Source organism: Lemur catta, chromosome 6, assembly GCF_020740605.2.
Source record: "Lemur catta isolate mLemCat1 chromosome 6, mLemCat1.pri, whole genome shotgun sequence".
Taxonomy (NCBI): Eukaryota; Metazoa; Chordata; class Mammalia; order Primates; family Lemuridae; genus Lemur; species Lemur catta.
Genome location: NC_059133.1, coordinates 86,829,424 through 86,848,603, shown reverse-complemented (window position 1 = coordinate 86,848,603; position 19,180 = coordinate 86,829,424). Strand labels below are relative to the sequence as shown.

At 36.8% G+C, this 19,180-nt stretch overlaps 1 protein-coding gene across 1 annotated transcript in view; it reads right to left on the bottom strand.

The window, feature by feature from the left end:
- GRIN2B (glutamate ionotropic receptor NMDA type subunit 2B) overlaps positions 1-19,180 on the bottom strand; it is a 401,817-nt gene that overhangs the window by 310,459 nt on the left and 72,178 nt on the right. The window lies entirely within an intron of this gene.

The following is a 19,180-nucleotide window of genomic DNA, read 5'->3' as shown; positions in this document are numbered from 1 at the left end:
TCACCTGCCCCCACAGCTCCACATCACCCCACTTGCTCTAGCTTCAGACTAGGACTAGGTGCTTGACCCAGCTCAGCCTGTCAGGAGACTGGAATGCGAATGCAGAGAAGCTAAATAAGTTAGCTGGGGGCAAGGGACTGTCCAGGCTGGAGAGACGGGCAGACTGAGGCTATCATTTGGGGTGGTGGATTTTGAGCAGAGGAGTACTGCTGAGCAAGCAGGAAGGGCCATGTGCAAAGAGAAACAGAGATGGGCACAGTCTGAGAAGCGGAGACAAGGCATCGAGAGATCCCACAGCCAGTGGGGAAAGAAGACAGCTGCCTGGACCCTACAGGCTTTCCAATACTCCTCCACCACCCCTGCCCAACTTCCTCTTGCAGGCCACACTACTTACTCTATAATAACCTCCTAACCCAAGCCAGTTCCAGGGGCTTCGGTGTTTCTCAACCCAATGTCTAGAGTCTGCAAGTTCCACAGTCGAGGTCCACAGAATAAATCCTCACTCATAAACACTCATATACTACTCATTACATGATATACACACTCCAAGAGCTATATATACATACATACATATATATATATATATATATATATATAGTAATTCACTTAATCTTCACACAACCCTACAGGACAGATGCTATCATTAGCCCCATTTAACAGATGAACACACTGAGGTACAGAAAGGTTAAGTAACTAACCCAAGGTCACACAGCTACTGACTGAAGGAGTTGGGATAAAAACCCAGGCAGTTATCTCTAGTATCCATGCTCTTAATCACTACCCTATATATCCTCTCTGATGCCAGCACAGGAAAACAAATTAAATTTCAAGCCAGAATATAATTAGAAAAATAAGCCAAAATGCTTTAGAAAAAAATTCAATGATACAGAAGAAACAAAACACAAATTTTAAAAAATATGAAAATATGAATAATGTAAATGACTTTTTAAAAAATTTTTATTAATGTGTAATATGTACATAAAGTACATTTTAAATGTAAATGCAACTCAATTAATTTTTATAAAATAAAACACTGATGTTTTTCAATACCTTAATAATTAAATATAGAAAAATCCTTATAGGGAAAAAAATGTTTTCTCTATCCTCGCAACTGAAAAAAAAAAAAACCAAAACACTAACATGTAGGGGTGGTAGAGCAAGGCAAAGTACTCAAGAGAACACGTACAAAAAGATCAGCAAAAGAAAGTATAAATGGAAGTAGGAAAATAAAATAAAAAGAAATCTAAACTCCTAAAAGAATGAATCAATTCTTAGTCAAAGTGACCTGCTTTCAGAGTACTTTGGGGATTTATTTGAGTCTTACTTACACTTACCCACTCATCCAAGACAAGTAATAATTATGGAAAGTGAGTAATGAAGGCTGGGGGTTTGTGGATCTCATATATTTTATTTCTTTGGAGCAATCTCAAAGAGAAGAGAGGCCCAATAAGTGCTTCTATGGGCCAGGAGCTCTTAGCATTTACTTACAAAGCTTGATTTGTGGCCAGTTATTACATTTATGTAGCACCTTCCCTCTGAAATATGAGGAAAACTATGTCATGTCCTCAAATGTATGGTGACAATGGCTCTGTCTCAGTGGCCATGGACTTAGCCCCAGGACTGATGCAGTACACAGTCCATCTTCGTCTACTTCTACAAGCCTGTTGGCTCCTTTGTCCCAATTCCAAGTCAGTTGAGCAAACAATGAATTGGTATTGGAAAGAGAAGGCAGAGAAAGGAGAGAGGAAAAAGGAATTGGTGGAATAGATGGAATGTAAAAAGAGACAAAGAGACAGTCACGTTAAACCCAAAAATCGATATACAGTTGCGCATTGCTTGACGGGGATACATCTTGAGAAACGAGTTAGGCGATTTCGTCATCGTGCAAACATCAGCGTGTACTTACACAAACCTACATGGTATAGCTGACTACACACCTGGGCTATATGGTATGGCCTCTTATTACCAGGCTGCAAATCTCAACAGCCCTGTACTGAATACTGCAGGCAACTGAAGCTCATTGGTAAGTATTTGTGTATCTAAACATAGAAAAGGTGCAGTAAAAATACAGTATAAAAGATAAAAATGGTATATCTGCATAGGGTACTCACTCTAAATGGAGCTGGAAGGACTGGAAGTTGCTCTGGGTGAGTCAGTGACTGAGTGAATGTGAAGGCTGAGGATATTACTGTACGCTACTGTAGACTTTATAAACACGGTACACTTTGGCGATACTAAATTTATAAAAAAATTTCCTTCAATAATAAATTAACCTTAGCTTACTGTAACATTTTTACTTTAGAAATTTGTTTTTCTTAACTCTTTCATAATACTGCTGCACACACACAAAAATATTTTCTTAATTTATAACCTTATTCCATAAGCTTTTTTCCATTTTAAAACAATTTTTTGCTTTTTAAACTTTTTTGTTAAAAACTAAGCCACAAACACACACAACAGCCTGGTTCTACCCAGGGGCAGGATCATCAAGATGTGACTAGACAATAGGAATTTTTCTGCTCCATTATCATCTTATGGGCCCACCGTCAAGTACGTTGTCTGTTGTTGACCAAAATGTCATTATGCAGTTGCACGTGACTGTACATTACACATCTAGGCACAGAAAAAAAAATTGCTATCTACCTATTAAGCTTGCAATAGGACATAAAAAATGCTTTTATATCTGAGTCTGCTGAGAGAATTTTAGGTAAGCACGGTATAATTACCCAACTTAATAACATTTAGTGCTTCATCTTCCAACTACTTTATAACCTTTACCTAATTAATTTTCACAAAATCTCTGCAAGGTATGCATGTATTAAACACCCATTTTGTAAATGGACAAACCAAGAGCAAGAGGTTAAGTGACTTACCTAAAAATGAAGAGAGTGGCTGGCATGTGAGCGCAGAATACAAACAGTAGTGACGTATTTCTGCTCCCCAAGACCATGCCAAACCCATTTTTTTCCCAGATTATTGTGTCCTCAACCTCCTAGCTCTTATGGAATGGCACCAAGGATGGATTTTTGCACTGGTAAAATTAGCATACACCTGTCTTTCCTTCAAATGACAGAAAGAAGTGTACTTCCCACAAGTAGATCTGAGCCCAGTAGGCTACAGTGCCCAGTGGAAACAGGTACAGGGATATACAACCAGGGAACAAACCTCCCCATCAGTTACTGTCATCCTTCAGTCACACTGCTCAGAAGACATGATCATTTCTAGGCTTGTAAGCAAATCCTGATCAAGGATATAAGCTGGGACCCTCCAGTTCAGGGGGACTGAAAAGGGTCTTCCTGCCCCAATTCTGTCCTCCCTGTGCTGGGAGGATCTGAGACCTGCTGCCCACCAGGCGGCAGCGTCCCCTTCAGCCCTGCTGGGCTGGCCCACCTTGCTTCATGGCCTGTGGACTTTAAACGTTCAGGACATTGTTTCAACACAGTTGAAGAATGTGTGTCCTTCTTCCCTGGACGTCTTGCCACTCCTACAACCAGTGCATCACTGCCCCCTCCAGGAAGTTTCTCCTGATCTCACCTGTCTGTTCCTTCCCGTTTTAACATCCAGTGAAGTTTGCCCACCTACCTAGCCCCTCTAGAAAGCAAACTACATCAGGGACTCCTAAACTCTGAATCTCCTACTAATGGCTCTATGGCTTCTGAAAGCCTTACGGGGGATTTGTAAACTACAAAGCCTAAAGTGGGTCTCGAAATCTGACAGTCTGCTTCTGACTGGCCCACATGCCTGTGGCAACACTATAATTTCTACTTAGGAGAGATTCAGAGGCAGCAACCTGGTTGGAGGAGGAAACCAGGGGACTTATTATAAAGTAGCACTTTACACTTTTACTCACTGTAAAATACTATTTTTACTTAGTATAAACACTATTTTTACCTAGTGTATATGTTTATTGAGCAAAAGGGGTGCTTTACGAAGGCTTGTCAATATTATGGGATTGTATATTTATCCCACATCATCCCTCATCTCTTTGCTGTCCCTCGCACAAGCATAGGTGTTTAGGTCTCAAGGATCAAACATGGAAGAGCCCATAAACCGTGTGACTCCTGCCCAGTCTTGTTAGGATTTCAGAGAAGGCAGTGTCATTTGGGCACCGCACAGAGTTTCCACCTTGGGAGAGAGACAGCGCCCTGGGCACCATGACTCTGAAGCTGAACACTCCAGTGGGTCAGATGGGTCAGACGGGTGTCTGAGCAGCCTTGCTCTGCAGGTGAGGACACTGGAGGCAGTGGCTTTTCTCATCTTACACCCTAGCCAAGCCAGACAATCTCTGCTCTCTCGGCATTACTGACGCACAGCCACCTTCAGCCGATTGCCGTCATTCGTCTTCTAGAATGTGATTTTTAAATACGTTATGTATTTCATTTGTGCAGTGCCCTGGATACTGGATTGGAACACAATTGCAGCAGATTACACTATTTATTTTACATACTTGAAGATAGAGCCTCTTGAACTCAATATGCAAATGCATGTCAATAATATGCAAATCTGTGTTTTCTGCCAAGACTCTGGCGTTTTTCTTTTAACGCGACTGTGATTCCTTTTCAAGAAGAAAGAGCATCTTTCGCGCATCCCCCTGCATCAGTGCTCCCCCCCTCCTCCCTCCAAGGTCCTGACCAGCTTGTAACTTCACTAAGCTTCAAAGCCGGGAGAAAATTACAGGCTCCACTGAATTTGACTTAAACCTATACTGGTCATTCTAAGGCATTATTTGGTGCCTTTCGATAGGTGTGCTATAAACGCAAGGAGGTTCACGCTACTTCACTGCCAATTTGGAATTTTATTCTTAACCTCATGGAATCTGACAGTCTCCTTATTAATTCTAAATTTAAATGTTCTCACCTACTATACAGATGTGGCCACATAATCTTTCTAAAGAAAAAAAAATGCAGTTTACAAAGCTTTTTAAAGTGAAATTTACAACGGTGCTGGTAAAAGGTGTCAGACTGGCAACTGCAAAACTGAATCTTCTGTTTAGCCTCAGCATAGTGAGCTACATGTGTCTTACAAATGCTGCCTGAACCACCATCATCATCATCACCATCACCACCACTAAAGCTGTAAGGAGCCCAGGAGGTGCTCAGATCCAAGAGAAGCTACTGAAGAAACTAAATTCAACAATTACTTACCTACTATTAACAGGGCACTCTTCTAAGTCATCAGAAATATAAACATAAGGCAAACCTTGCCCTTTAGAAGCATACAATCTAATAAAAATAATGACAGCAACTGATATTCGCTTAGCACTGATTTTGCATCAGCCACCACACTCAGCACTCAACCCATAGCATGTCATTTGATCCTCATGACAATCATACTTCCCCAAGATTTTATAGTTAATAAATGATAGAGGCTAGATTCAGAGAAACCATCCTAGTGAATCATGAATAAATAATTGCTGAAGTGAAATGAATTGAAATTTCATAGGTTAAACACAACCGTCCCGAAGAACCAAGGTGAGATCCTTAAATTAACTCTCAGAGAAGGTTTTAATTCAGTACTATAATGGCAGAAGTGAAGAAAGAAATCAGAAGTTCCATCTCCCAATGGCCCATTTCTAATTTGTATTTTATGCTTATACATCAAATTCAATATAACGTCCTCCCAGTTTTCTAGCCCTCGTCCCTTTATAAAGAATATTATTTTTAAAAACTATTTCAAATTCTCATACTAAAATATTACACAGGCTAGGTTTATCCTCCTGGTGCTGGGAATGGAATAAATGAGATCTCCTAAGTGATCCAGGGAGCTGGCAGCACCCAAGATCCCTGCACTGTGAGCAGAAACAGTGCACAGGCCAGAATGAAGCTAATCTCCCATTCTCTCTAACCTCCAACAAATCACTTACCACTCTTAGCTTTGTAGAAGTGGCAGGGGAAGGCAGAGACTGCCACCTTGGACAAACATACTTCTCCCTGTAAATACAAAACACTCTCAAAAGCCTTGCGTTATATGACAATATGGTAAGGGCCTAAGCTCCCAGCAAGAATCCCAAGGGCCAGCTGTGGCCTACATAAATCATATCGTTCTTTCGAGGATTCTGGGAGATTAGAGGTTATCGAGTTAGCACCCCAGGAAAATATAATACTGCTGAAACTCCAGAGATTGAATCCTAAACTTGTTCTATAGGCTAATTCACTTGACTCCCTTGAAAGTGCTTTCTCTTTCATGGAACTAGTAGATTCGAAGCTCAGAATAGCAGTTATCAGGGTCGAGAACCTGGAGTCAGAGTTGAGTTATGACCTTATCAAAAACATCCCCCCCATCCCTTGAGAATCATTCATTTGGTTCTAGATGTTCAATATTCAAACTGACTTGATCAATGTTGATCAATGACTAGCACTTGGCCCATATCTAAGTGCTTTTGTACAAATACATTAGATTGTTTTGAACAGCTTTTGAATTACATCTAAACAGCCATATTTTAAAATAGCAAATATACTCTATTTCATCACTGTTATCAATAAAATATTCATAGGGCTCGTACACACATTGATTTCCAATCATATGGCTAACTACTGAAGAAGCATGTGTTCCTGTTTTTCCTGTGCTGGTGAAGAATGATGCAGAAGACAGATGGTGGAGGAAAGAGGGTAGGAGAAACCATTAAGAGTGATATTCACTTAATAACATAGAGTAATCCTTAAATTGGGATGTCAAATGAAAAGAACAACATGAAAAAACTGTGATTCCAAATCAATCCATAGAAAACAAGGTAGGAAGAAATATATCAAAATACTGGATAATAACCATTCATTAAATTCTTTGTTTAATCATTATCAACTAATGTCAACCTACAGAAATTTAAGAAGATTATAGACTCCACTACATCAGCTACCTGGAAATCTGTGAAAAGATATGTGTGACTGTCTCTCACTGTATTTAATAGATATGTGCCTGAAAATCTACACATGCAATTCAATTCTATAAATTTATTCCACGGATATTTGAAATATCTACTCAGAAGCACATAGCTTACTACTTAAAGCTATGATTTTGAGGAATTAATGACCAATAGAAAAAAAATCAGCCAAGAACACACACAAAAAAGGCAACTTAACATGACATTCTTAAAAGAAGGTGCCTGCATTTATCTGATTTATAAACTGATAACAGAGAATTTAATTTAAATTTAAAATATATTGTAGATACGAACAGCAAATTCAGAAAAGAAAGACTACAGACACTTAATAAACATGGGAAATTGTTCAATATCACTTGTAATTAAAGAAATAAAAATTGGCCGGGCACGGTGGCTCACGCCTGTAATCCTAGCACTCTGGGAGGCCTAGGCGGGTGGATCACTCGAGGTCAGGAATTCGAGACCAGGCTGAGCAACAGCAAGGCTCCGTCTCTACTAAAAATAGAAAGAAATTATCTGGCCAACTCAAATATATATAGAAAAAAAATTAGCCGGCCATGGTGGCGCATGCCTGTAGTCCCAGCTACTCGGGAGGCTGAGGCAGTAGGATCGCTTAAGTCCAGGAGTTTGAGGTTGCTGTGAGCTAGGCTGACGCCACAGCACTCACTCTAGCCAGGGCAACAAAGCAACACTCTGTCTCCAAAAAAAAAAAAAGAAATAAAAATTAACACAGCAGAATATAATTTTTACCTGCCAAATCCTAAAGATTTTTTATTTAGGTTTTAGAGGAGAGTAGCCAAAGACGCAAAGAAAACACTGCACACTCACATATTGCTACAGGGAATATAAATGGACACAAACAATTTTGGAAAAGCCACTTGGCATTATGGATCAAGAGCCTTAAAAATGTTCAGACCTTTGACCCTGTAATTCAATTTCTGGGAATCTTTCCTACAGAAATAATATAAAATACAGACAGAAAAGCTTTATACACCAAAATGCTCACTGCAGCATCATTTATAACAGTGAAAAATTGAAAGTAATTAAATGGCCGACAGTAAGAAGGTGGTTAAGTAAATTATGCTGTAGCTTTATGACAGAATGCTAAATAGCCTAAAAAATTATGTTTACCAAGAGTTTTCAATAACATAGAAAAATTCTTATGCTGTGATGTTAAATCAAAATAACAGCACAAAAAAATAATGTGATTCCATCTATTTAAAAATGCATAGAAAAATGCTGGAAGGAAATAACCTAATGTTAACAGCAATTATCTTCGTTGGAATTTGAGTGACTCTTTGTCTTTCTGCCAACCTTTCCACTTTTTTTCCAAATATTCCACAATAAGCATGTTACTTTCATAACAGAAAAAAAATTATTAAAGTTATATGTTATATATAGCTCAAGTATTTATACCAGTCATTTAACTAAAACAAGATAGAAAATGGAGGAAGAATCAAACTGAAATGAGGAAGAGAAACACATTAATGGACTATCAGCCTCTTCCTCTTCCCTTTGAGGTAATGTCACTAGATTTTTTTAAGGCTATGTTGTGATTTAGCAATTGCAAGCATATGAAATATTTACCCCATTCGCTGGATAAAATTAAGTTAAGTGCATAAATCTGTCTAGGGTCACACACTTCCTAGTCCTGACTTAAAGGAATCACATAACAAATCATTTTGGGAAGAATCATTTCTGTAAAGTGAGAGTCATGATCTAATTTTGAGTTATCAAGTTTATTTAAAGTGCTGCACTCTCTTGTGCGTGCATAGAAAGGCACGTGTACTCGGTGTAATGTTTGTGGATGTGCATGCCTTGTGTAAACACATACTCAACAATATTAAAGCAACTAAGAGTTGGATGGTTTGATCCAGGGTAAACCCCTCCCTCACTGGGTGAAGAAACTGAGGCCCAAAGAAATTATGAGGCTCAAGAACTCATTCAGGATCATTTGGCTGGCCAGTGGCAAAGCCGGTTTGGAGGTTTTCTGCTAATTTATATTGTCACGTTTACACCCCAGAGCTACGACTGTAACAAACTGGAAAGTTGAAATAAAGTTGTAGTAACACCCAACTCTTATCCTACCAAGGAAATGATCACTTTCACTTTAACTATTTTTGTATGTTCTTTCATTAAAGAGACTTGAATTTTTTTAGTTGGAAGTGTGTGGCTGAGCTTTTATATGCGTGTGTCACTGTCCTGGATGGTCACTAATATCTCAGTTAGAATAATAAACTGAAAGCAGAGGCTAAAGCAGTGTCAGTTTTTTTGGTGTTCTTAGATCAAAACAGCTCTTTCCAAAGTTTTTGAAAGGCCAAGAATTTCAGAAGTTCTTGAGAAATGACAGAAAAACAAGTTAATAATGCAAATTGAACTCTCCAGATAATAAATATTTTACTGTTCTTGCACAACATTAGGCTAGCTATCTCCTGCTTTGTGACTCCTGCTTGCTGTGATTAGCATATGCAAAGTTTTTCAAGGTGACTTATTAAGCTTATTATCTGAGGGCTTTAGAAAAAGGTTTGAATGTAGATCTTCAGATCTTTTCATGCTATGTCAGTTCCTCTAACTTTGAGGTCTAAGGAGGTGTCTATTGCCTTAAGAGTGCTTGTGCCTGTTAATCAGGGTATGTAGCAGAGGTTGACTAAGTCATAACTTAAACCACTCTGCAAAACAACCAAAATCCCTTTATATCCAATGGGCTTTTACCAAATGTATGTGTGCGTATTATAGCATCCTACATATATTTTATATTACATCTATTTACTGCATACTATTTAGGCAAATTCACTGTGCAAATATTGCCTACATATAGGAACTCAATGTTGATAATAAAACAGAAAAAGTATGCAAACAGAGGACCACGGTATGATTTCAGAGGAGAGGTGAAGTATGACAGAAGGCCCTTCCACTGAGGAGGTTCCTTTAACTGGCAATAAACTTGGAGCTGAGAACAGCAGGATCGTGCCAGGGGAAATGAGTAATAGTGAGGAAGATGGGGACAGGAGTGCAGAGCTGACAAAAGCTAAGGTGCAGGATGAGCTCGCTATGACAAGTCCATGGGGGATTGTAATTAAAGATCAAGGCAGACATTTGGAATAGAATCAAGAAGAGGATAGTGTGTCCGATGAAAACAGCAAAGCAATGGGGTTAGTCCTTCAGAAGCTCTGCAGTATCACCACTGGCCAGCGATGGCATGCAAAGAATCCAAACAAAATTATGAAAATATGGACAATTTAAGAGAGTGATCATTAAGGCTACAGTGTTTGTAAAATTTGAAGCACATCTCCAAAATGAATATAACGTACAACTACATGGCAATGATCTCTGTAAGTCATTCTAAAAAACTCCATTCCCTTATTTTATTATTTTTACATGGTGATCTCACGGCTCTGTGGACAAGTAAAGTCCTTGAAAAAGAAAAGGCCAGAATACAAAATGTGTTAGGGGACTTGGGGGACATTTAGATCTCTAAATATAAAGATTGTTATCACTTTATGAGCAAGTTAATTACATACCACGTAGTTTGCTACCCAGCAAGGACTGTAAACAGAGCTAGACTGGCTTTGACAAATACTAGCTGGGTTACCTTGAGTAAGCTGTTGAAACTTTCTGAGCCACTGTTTTCTCATCTGTAAAATGGAGATAATAATCCCTACCTTGCAGAACTCTTGTAAGAATTAAATGAGATAATGCATGTAAAGTACCCAGAAAAATGCCTGGAACATCTGCCCCTATAACAGATACTAGTTATGATAATGATTATGAAGATGAGGATGTTACTTAAAATATTGCGAACATTTAAATTTCTCCTTCCTTCCTTCTCCCTTTCAGTTACCCTAAAAGGAAACATCATTCCGATGTCTCCCCTCCTCCTCCCAAATCTCTGAGAAATGGAAAGAACTAGGGAAAAGCCTCACATTTCTCACTGACTGAGCATATTTCCTTAGAGCTTCTCACTTCTGTCAGCCTCACTGGTGCCTCTTCTCTCATGCAGGGAGACCAGGGCCCCAGCAGGGCTAGAGCCGCACTGCCTGACCAGTCCAAATCACTCCATCACCTACTCCTTCAGCACACACTAAATAAGGCTCCCCGGCCCTGCCCCCACTGCACTAGCAAAGCCAAAAGCTACCAAGGAGCACGCAACCAGGAGAGAAACACTCCCGTGTGGTACAGAGCACAAAAGAGCAACAGCTGAGAGACTCCCAAATCTTTCCTATTTGACAAGAGTGCAGATTAAAACATTAACCTCCTTACCTATCATCTCCCAAGAAAGGGCTTCTGAAGTCTTTTGCATTCTAATTCTATTTTCAATCTATATAAAATCTGGACTCTCCCACCGAGTCTAGAGCCTTTGGATCCTTGGAAGTAACCAGCTATGAGACTTCAGGCAAAACACTTATTTCTCTGGGCCTTGGATACCCCCTCTAGAAAATAAGGATGTTGTACTCAGTAAGTAAACCTCAAGGTTCTTTTCAGAAATAACAACCTATAGGTCTTCAAACACCAGTTTTAATATTAAATCAATAAAGCAGAAAGAGATGGATGGATGGATAGATGTTTAGATAATGATCAATAGATAACAGATATACAATGAGAGCATGTTTTTATTGGGAAAGTCATAATAATTGAGTATGACTCAATGAATTAGTCCTACTGGGGAATTACATCCTGGGCCTGAATTATCTTAATAACTTGATCCTTATTTTTTAAGCCTCCCCTGCCCCCCGCCCCCCCCCCCCCGCCAAGTTTCACCAACTACTACTATCTTCATAATAAAGAAAGAGCTTCCGTAAACCAGCACAGGCTCTACCAACAAGGTTTGTTGTTAATGAACAGAAAGAGAGAGAAGGAAAAGAAACAATGACAATGAGTCTACACGGGGGTCGAGTGCATTACTCTGTCTCTCTCCTTTCTGAGCTAACCAAATCCACAGGCTGCAAATGGGAGCCACTAGGGTCTGATATGGACACGGAGGGTTTTTCCAAGTCATTATTTCTATCTGGCTTCTTATATTCTCGATCAACAGAACTAGGGGAAATAATAATGCCGTTTATTGAACACTTAACTATGTGCCAGCCACTATGCATTGCTATTTGTACATATAATTGCATTTGATAATCAAAACTTTACAGAGATAAGTTAAGTTACTAGTCAAAGACCACAGCTAATAAATGGCAGAGTAAGGATTCGAACCCAGGCTTGCCTGATTCCCAGACTGGTGCTTTTAACCACAGGGAGGAAGCCTTTCTTTTTGTTCCCATCGTGTGGCCACTATGTGGCTAGACAGATCATCCCGCTTACTGGATGTGGTAGAAGCAAGAGGCAGAACACACATGTGGCCCTTGCCTGCCTGACATATTTCCCAGCACATTTCCATAGTGCAAATAATAATGGTAACTACTGCAAGGACTACTACTGTTACAGCTACTACCACTACCACTTAATGAGACTTATGTTTTGTCACATACTGTGCTCAGTTTATGTAAGAATTATCTTCCTCATCTTACAGATGAGAAAACTTAAAATTCAGAGAAGCCAATAATTCAGATCACTCTAACTTATAAAGTAGAGACCCCAAAACACATTATGGAAGATTTGGATGCTGGAATCAAGACCACGTTAATTAAATTAACATATGAGACTAACTCACTTGTGCACGGCCCCTACTCTTTTAAAGCCAAAAAACAAAACAAAACAAAACAAAAGAACAAAAAAAACGTAGCTTCTTTAACAGCCCTTTCAAAAAAAAAAAAGACTAGATAATGTTCAGCAGCAATGAGATAAGACACTATGATCTGGCAAAAGGAAGTGGGTCAGTGCCAAGGTGAAGAGTGTTTAATCGCAGGGCAGTTGTGGAGGTGCCTTACATAAGCCATGTTCAATCCACACGAAAATGCAAATAGGCAGGAATGTCAAAAGGAGTCAAAAGGAGAAAAGTCAAAAGGAGAAATTGCCAACAATCTGCTTCCTGTTAGGTTGTATCAACAAAGAAGAGCATGTTAAGATGTTGAAAACTTTTTCTTATTTTGTCTGATGCTAAAATCTAGGGAGACTTAACTGTGGCCATACTTTCTTTCAAGAAATCCACAGATGTGCTTTATAGAAGACAATGTATATACAAAAAAAATTTTTTTAATTAAAGAATAATTTCACAACAGTCTTCAAAGTCTATGAGGATCTCACAAAATATATCCTTTGCCTATGTAATATCCTTATTTCCCACCATGTCCTCTAAATGGTACCCATATATGATTCATAGAACCCAAACAGGCATATTTTACCACCTCCATGCTGTTTTCAAGATGTTCCCATTCTAGGATGATCTTTCTCTTTCCCGATTTGTTGAATCTGTGCATACTTCAAGAACACTCTCAAATACCCCTCCTCTATAACTTCTTTTCAGACATACTCAAGAAAATATGAGCAGCTTAGAGCTTCCTTTATTATTGTGGAACCTACATACAAAAAGTTAACAAAGCATTTATGTACATTCTTCCAAATACTTTGAAAGCAAAGACTTCTGTAACTATCACCCAGATCAAAAAATAGCATAACTGCCCCAAAATGCCCCTGTGTGCCCTTCCCTTGTTCTAATCTTCTCCTTCACCAATGGAGGAAACCACCAGCCTGTGAGAGTTATAATAATCATTTCTTTCTTTTTCCTTGTAATTTTCACATGACACATCCATAAATAGTATGTTTAGTTGTTTGTTTTATAACATTACATGAATAGAATCGTACTGTATGTATTATTTCACCTCTTGCTTCTTTTACTCTATAACACACTTCTGAGATTTGGCCATGTTGTTGGGTGTACCTGTAGTTCATTTACCTTAATTGCTATACACTGTTCCATTCTATGATTATACTCCAACTCCTTTATCTATATTACAATGTAGATAAGGCCTTTGGGTTGACTCCAATTTGAGGCTATTCTGCCATGTCAATTCTTGTAAAGAACCCTGGTACAATAATGCATGAAGTTCTCTACCATTCAAATTTAATAGATAATGCCAAACCATTTTTCCAAATTGGGCCAATTATACTTCCACGAGCAGTGCAGAAGTATTGTTCTTATTCTACATTCTCAGGAACATTCAGTATTGTCAAGTTTAAACAATGTTTTAACCAATCAATTGAGTAAATAGTGATAACTTACAGTGCTTTTAATTTGTATTCCTTTGCTTCATAATGAGATCGAACATCTTTTCATATGTTTATTGGCCATTTAGATATCCTTTTCCAGGAAAGGCCTACTTGTCCATTTTACTATTGAATTATCTTTTTTCTTATTTATATAAGAATGTCAATTTCTATATAAATTATGGATACTTTATATGGATGTAAATGGATATAAGTTAGGGACACTATCCTGTATATATTCTGGATGTATATTTCCTTATAAAATCTAATATGGTAGCCAGTAGCCACATTTGGCTATTGAGCCTTTGAAATGTGGCTAGTGAAAGTAAAGAATTGCTTTTTAAATTAAATTTAATTTAATTAAAGTAGCCACATGGGGCTACTGACTACCATATTGGACAGTACAATACTAAATATGAGTTTTTGTCAGTTATTATAACTTATAAATTGTTTTCCCACTCTGTGATCTGTCTTTTCATTACCTTTATGGGGTAATTTGATAAACAAAAGATTTTAAATTTAATATAGTTGAATGTATCAAACTTGTCCTCTATTATTCAAAATATTTTTCTTCACATAAAAAATATTTTCCTGCTCCAAGTTCATGAAGTATTCCTCTAGCTTCTATGAGTGTTCTTACCTTTCACATTTGTATCTCAAATCCACCTATAGTTGATTTTTATATATGCTGTGAAGTGAGACATGTATTTCTTTTTTTATACAGATACTTAATTTTTTTGGTACTAATTAGTAAAAAGTCTATCTTTTCCCAACCAATCTGCCATGCAATTATATCATTTATCAAGTGTCTATGAAAGCAAGCCACTGTTTCAGAAACTTTTTATTCCATTCCATTGATATATTTGTATATTCTTGCAAATATATTACACTATTAAGCTTTAAAACAAGTCTTGACAGCTAGTAGAGAGTTTATCCCACCTTGATCTTTCTTTTCAAGAGTGTCTTGACTATCTCTAGCTGTTTGCAATTTCAAGTTAATTTTAGAATCTGTTTGTTAAATTCTCCAAAAATAAAATGTACTGCATTTTGATTTGGATTAAATTAAATCTTATATCATTTGGGGCTGAGTTAATAGTTTTAAAATGCTGTCTTCTAATATGTAAATATAATATTTCTTTTCCTCTGTTTATAATGTTTCATAAAAAAAAACACAAACCAAAAAACTAAACAAAATCTAAGAATTATCATCCTTTTTTCTTTTTATTCTCTGGAAGAGTTTGTATGAAAGTAAAACTTTTCCTCATTTAATGGTTGACAACACTTGCCACTGAAGGCAACTAAGCCTGGCACCTATCTTTAGCAAGATTTCCTTTACTGTCAATCAAATATTTTAATGATCATAATCTGTGAGTTTTCTATTTATCTGTGAATTAGTATCAGTGAGTTATACCTTCTCTAATAATTTTTCTACTTCAATTAAATTTTCAAATTCATCAGCATAAAATTTTTATAATTTCTTACCTTTTTCTTTCATGTAGCATTTCTAGTGCTACCCTTTTTATCTCTTAGATCATTTGTACCTTATATCAGTTTTTGTTGACCAGCCTTGCCAGAGGTTTATAAATGTATAAATTTTTTTCAAAAAAACTTTATGTTTTATGAATACTTTATAACATATATCATCAATTTCTTTCATTTCTACACTTGTCTTATTTCCTTCTTTTTGGACTTTTTTAGATTATTTTATTCCTCTTCTAACTTCATGAGACAGATGTCCAGTTTATTTTTCAGTCTGTCTTTTTTAAATATAAGCTATAAAGACCATAAATTTCCCTGTAAGGATTGTTTTATCTGCATCCTACATATAATGATATGTAGCATTTTAGTTATTGCTCAATTACAGTAGTTTCTAGAAACTACTAGTAGTTATAATAGTTTCTAAACTCCTATTATGATTTGTTTTTTAACACGAGTTATTTATCCCAAACATGAGATTTTCTAATTGTTCTTTTGTTTTTTATTTCTAGCTAAACTTCACCATGATAAGAACAAGGTCTTTCTGACCTTGATTCCAGTCCTCTGAAATTCACTGAGATGTGATTTAAGTTCTGATAAATAGTCAATTTTACAAATGTTTCATATATGCTTGAAAAAAATATATTTGGTAGCTTTTAACTATAATGTTCTGTACATATCTGTTATGTCAAGTTTGTTGATCATATGAGTTACATCTTCTATATCCACAGTGATATTTTGTCAGCCTGTTCTATCATCAAGAGAAATATTTTTAAAAATCACCTATCATAACTGTGAATATTTTTATTTCTCCTTATGCAACTGTTAATTTAGATATTATATATTTTGAAGTTTGCTACTAGGTTCATATAATCTAAAATGTTTATAATCTAAAATATTTAATCAATTGAAGTGACCCATCTATTTTAAGTCTATTTTCAATACTAATATAGTTACATAGGCCTTATTTTATCAAATGTTTACACGGTATATGTTTTTCCAACTTTTTATATTCACTCTTTCAATATCCTTATATTTTAGCTATGTCACTTATAAACAGCATATCATTAGATTTTTTTAATCCAATCTGATAATTATTTTTTTAATTAGAGCATTTTTAGTTACTGTAATTATTGGGCTTAAATGTATCATCTTATTTTGTGTTTTCTATTTGTTCTACCTCTCCTCTGTTTCTTTCTTTTTCACTCACTTTCCTTCTTTGCCTACTTTTGGATGATTGAATTTTTTTCATTTTTATTTCCAATCTGGTAATTGTAAATTATATACTTGGTTTCTATTGTTTTAGTAATTATCTTAAAAATTAAAATATGTCTACTTAATTTACCAACATTTAAAGTCAATATCACTACCCTTGTTTCAAAAACACAAGTGTATTAGGATATTTTAGACCCATAACCTCTCTGCTTAATTTATGCATATATTTTTATTGTCATATACTTTTCCCATTTTTAATTTTATCACTTTTAGTCATTTTTGTTACTGCTGTAATGGCTAATAATCATTTAGGGTCACTCACATATTCACGACTTCACTTGCTCTTCACTCCACTTCCATCTCAGACATTCATCTTTAGCTTACGCTCATTCTGCCTACAGGGTAACCATTAGAGTATCCTGTAGTGAAGCTTTGCTAGTGATGACAATTCTAGTTTTTATTTTTCTTAATTTTTTAAACTTTTACTTCATTCTTTTTTTTTATTCTTATTTCGGCATATTGTGGGGGTACAAAAGTTTAGGTTACATATATTGCCCTTGCCCCCCGCACCCCCCCACCCTACCCCCCGAGTCAGAGCTTCAAATGTGTCCATTCTTAAAAGACATTTTCACTGGTATAGAATTCTAAAGTGCCAGTTATTTTCTTTCAGAACATAAAGTTGCTACTATTTTCTAGCTTCTATTCTTGCTACTGAGAAGTCAGGAGTTAGTCTGCCTGTCATTTCTTTACAATAATCATTCATTATTCTATAACTTCTTTTAGGATATTCTCCATTTAGTTGATTCTCTGCTGTAATATTATGATATAATTTTAAGGCAGAATCAATCCTGAGGTATAGATTTAAAATACATTTATTTGTGTTTCTGAGTAGTTATTAGGCCTTTTTGAATCTATAGATTTGATTTTTTCTTCTTATAGATCTGTTCATTTATAAATATATAGGTATGTAGAGGTCATGTTTTTAAGTTTCTACAAATTCAAAATTGTTACATATTTCTGACAAATTAAACTTTTTATTATTAAGATGTGATCATGGAAAATTCTATGGCATTATTTCTTCAAATATATTGTTTCTGCCTATTTTCTCTTACCACTCTTAAAACTCTGATTATATGCATGGAAGACAGTGGGGAACGTCTCTCTCTGCCGCCTTCTAAGTAATTCTTCAGACCCATCTTCCAGTCTACTAAATCTCTCTTCAGCTATATACAAATCAGCTGCTAAATCAGTCATATGAGCTTTTACTTTATTTTATTTTTTATCCCTAGAAGTTCTACTTGGTTCTTTTATAAGTTTCCTAAAATACTTTTTATACTTTCCTGTTTCCTGGAGATATTTTTAAGCTTCCCTTTTATTTCTTTAAATGTGCTAAATATAGTTGTTTCATAATATATGCCCAATAATTCCAAAGTCTGAAGAATTTGCTGATGTTTCTGCACTCTGTTGTTTCTTCAGGTTCTTGCTGGTTTTGTTATGTTATCTAATTATCTTTGACTACACTGCTCACCATGCTTGAAAATGAAGGGATGGGGAGGTGGTTCCCAGCAGTCTAGGATGAAGGTCTTTTCCACTAAAGAAGTTTTGCATTTGCTTCTGCCAGGTGCTTAAAAGTACTACTAACTCAGAACCATCTCAAACTAAATTCGTTGCTGGAGCATGCTTGGCCAGTCACTTATGCCAATACAGGTTGCAAGTATTCTGAGGCTCTGAGAGCCAGTGTGGTTGCAACTTCTCAGGGATAGGTTCTCTTTCATTTCCCCAGCCCCATTCCCCTTCTGCTCAGTCTCAAGGCAGCTCTCCATAGAACTGCCTGAGGATGTGATCACAGGTTATTTCTGGTTCAGATATTCCAACTTAACATACGAGAGTTTCCCTAGGCTCCCCACTTGAGTTGAGTTCCAAGCTTTGTCTCTGCCCTCTTCTGCCAGGTCATCAAAACTGCAGCTTAATTTCCAGTACCAGCAAATACCATTGGGCAAATGGAGCACCCAGTGCCTTTCTTGGATTTCACCCTCACAATTCCTCATCTTCTTACAGCAATTTGATGCTTTTAGACAATATCCCTTTATCCAGCATGTTTTTAGTACAGGGTTGTGCTAAATAGGCACAGTGCCATATTCTCAGAAATGAATATTTTATACTTCTGTCACTTAACATATTCCATCCTGTACCTGGGACCCTGACTACAAACAAATCCACAGGCATTTAGGGACTCACCTCCTGTCCTCCAGTGTCCAAGCTTAAAGTACACTGACCACTAAAAAGCAATTCTTGTACCACTCTCCTCCCATCTCCTTATTTTTCAATTGATTGCTATATTCAATCAATTCTAAGGACAACTTTTTGAGTCTCAGGAACCACAAGGTTGTGAAGAGACAATTACTCACTTGACATAGAGATGGATGGTTATATCCTAGGAAATGTGTAGTTTTCACATGGCCT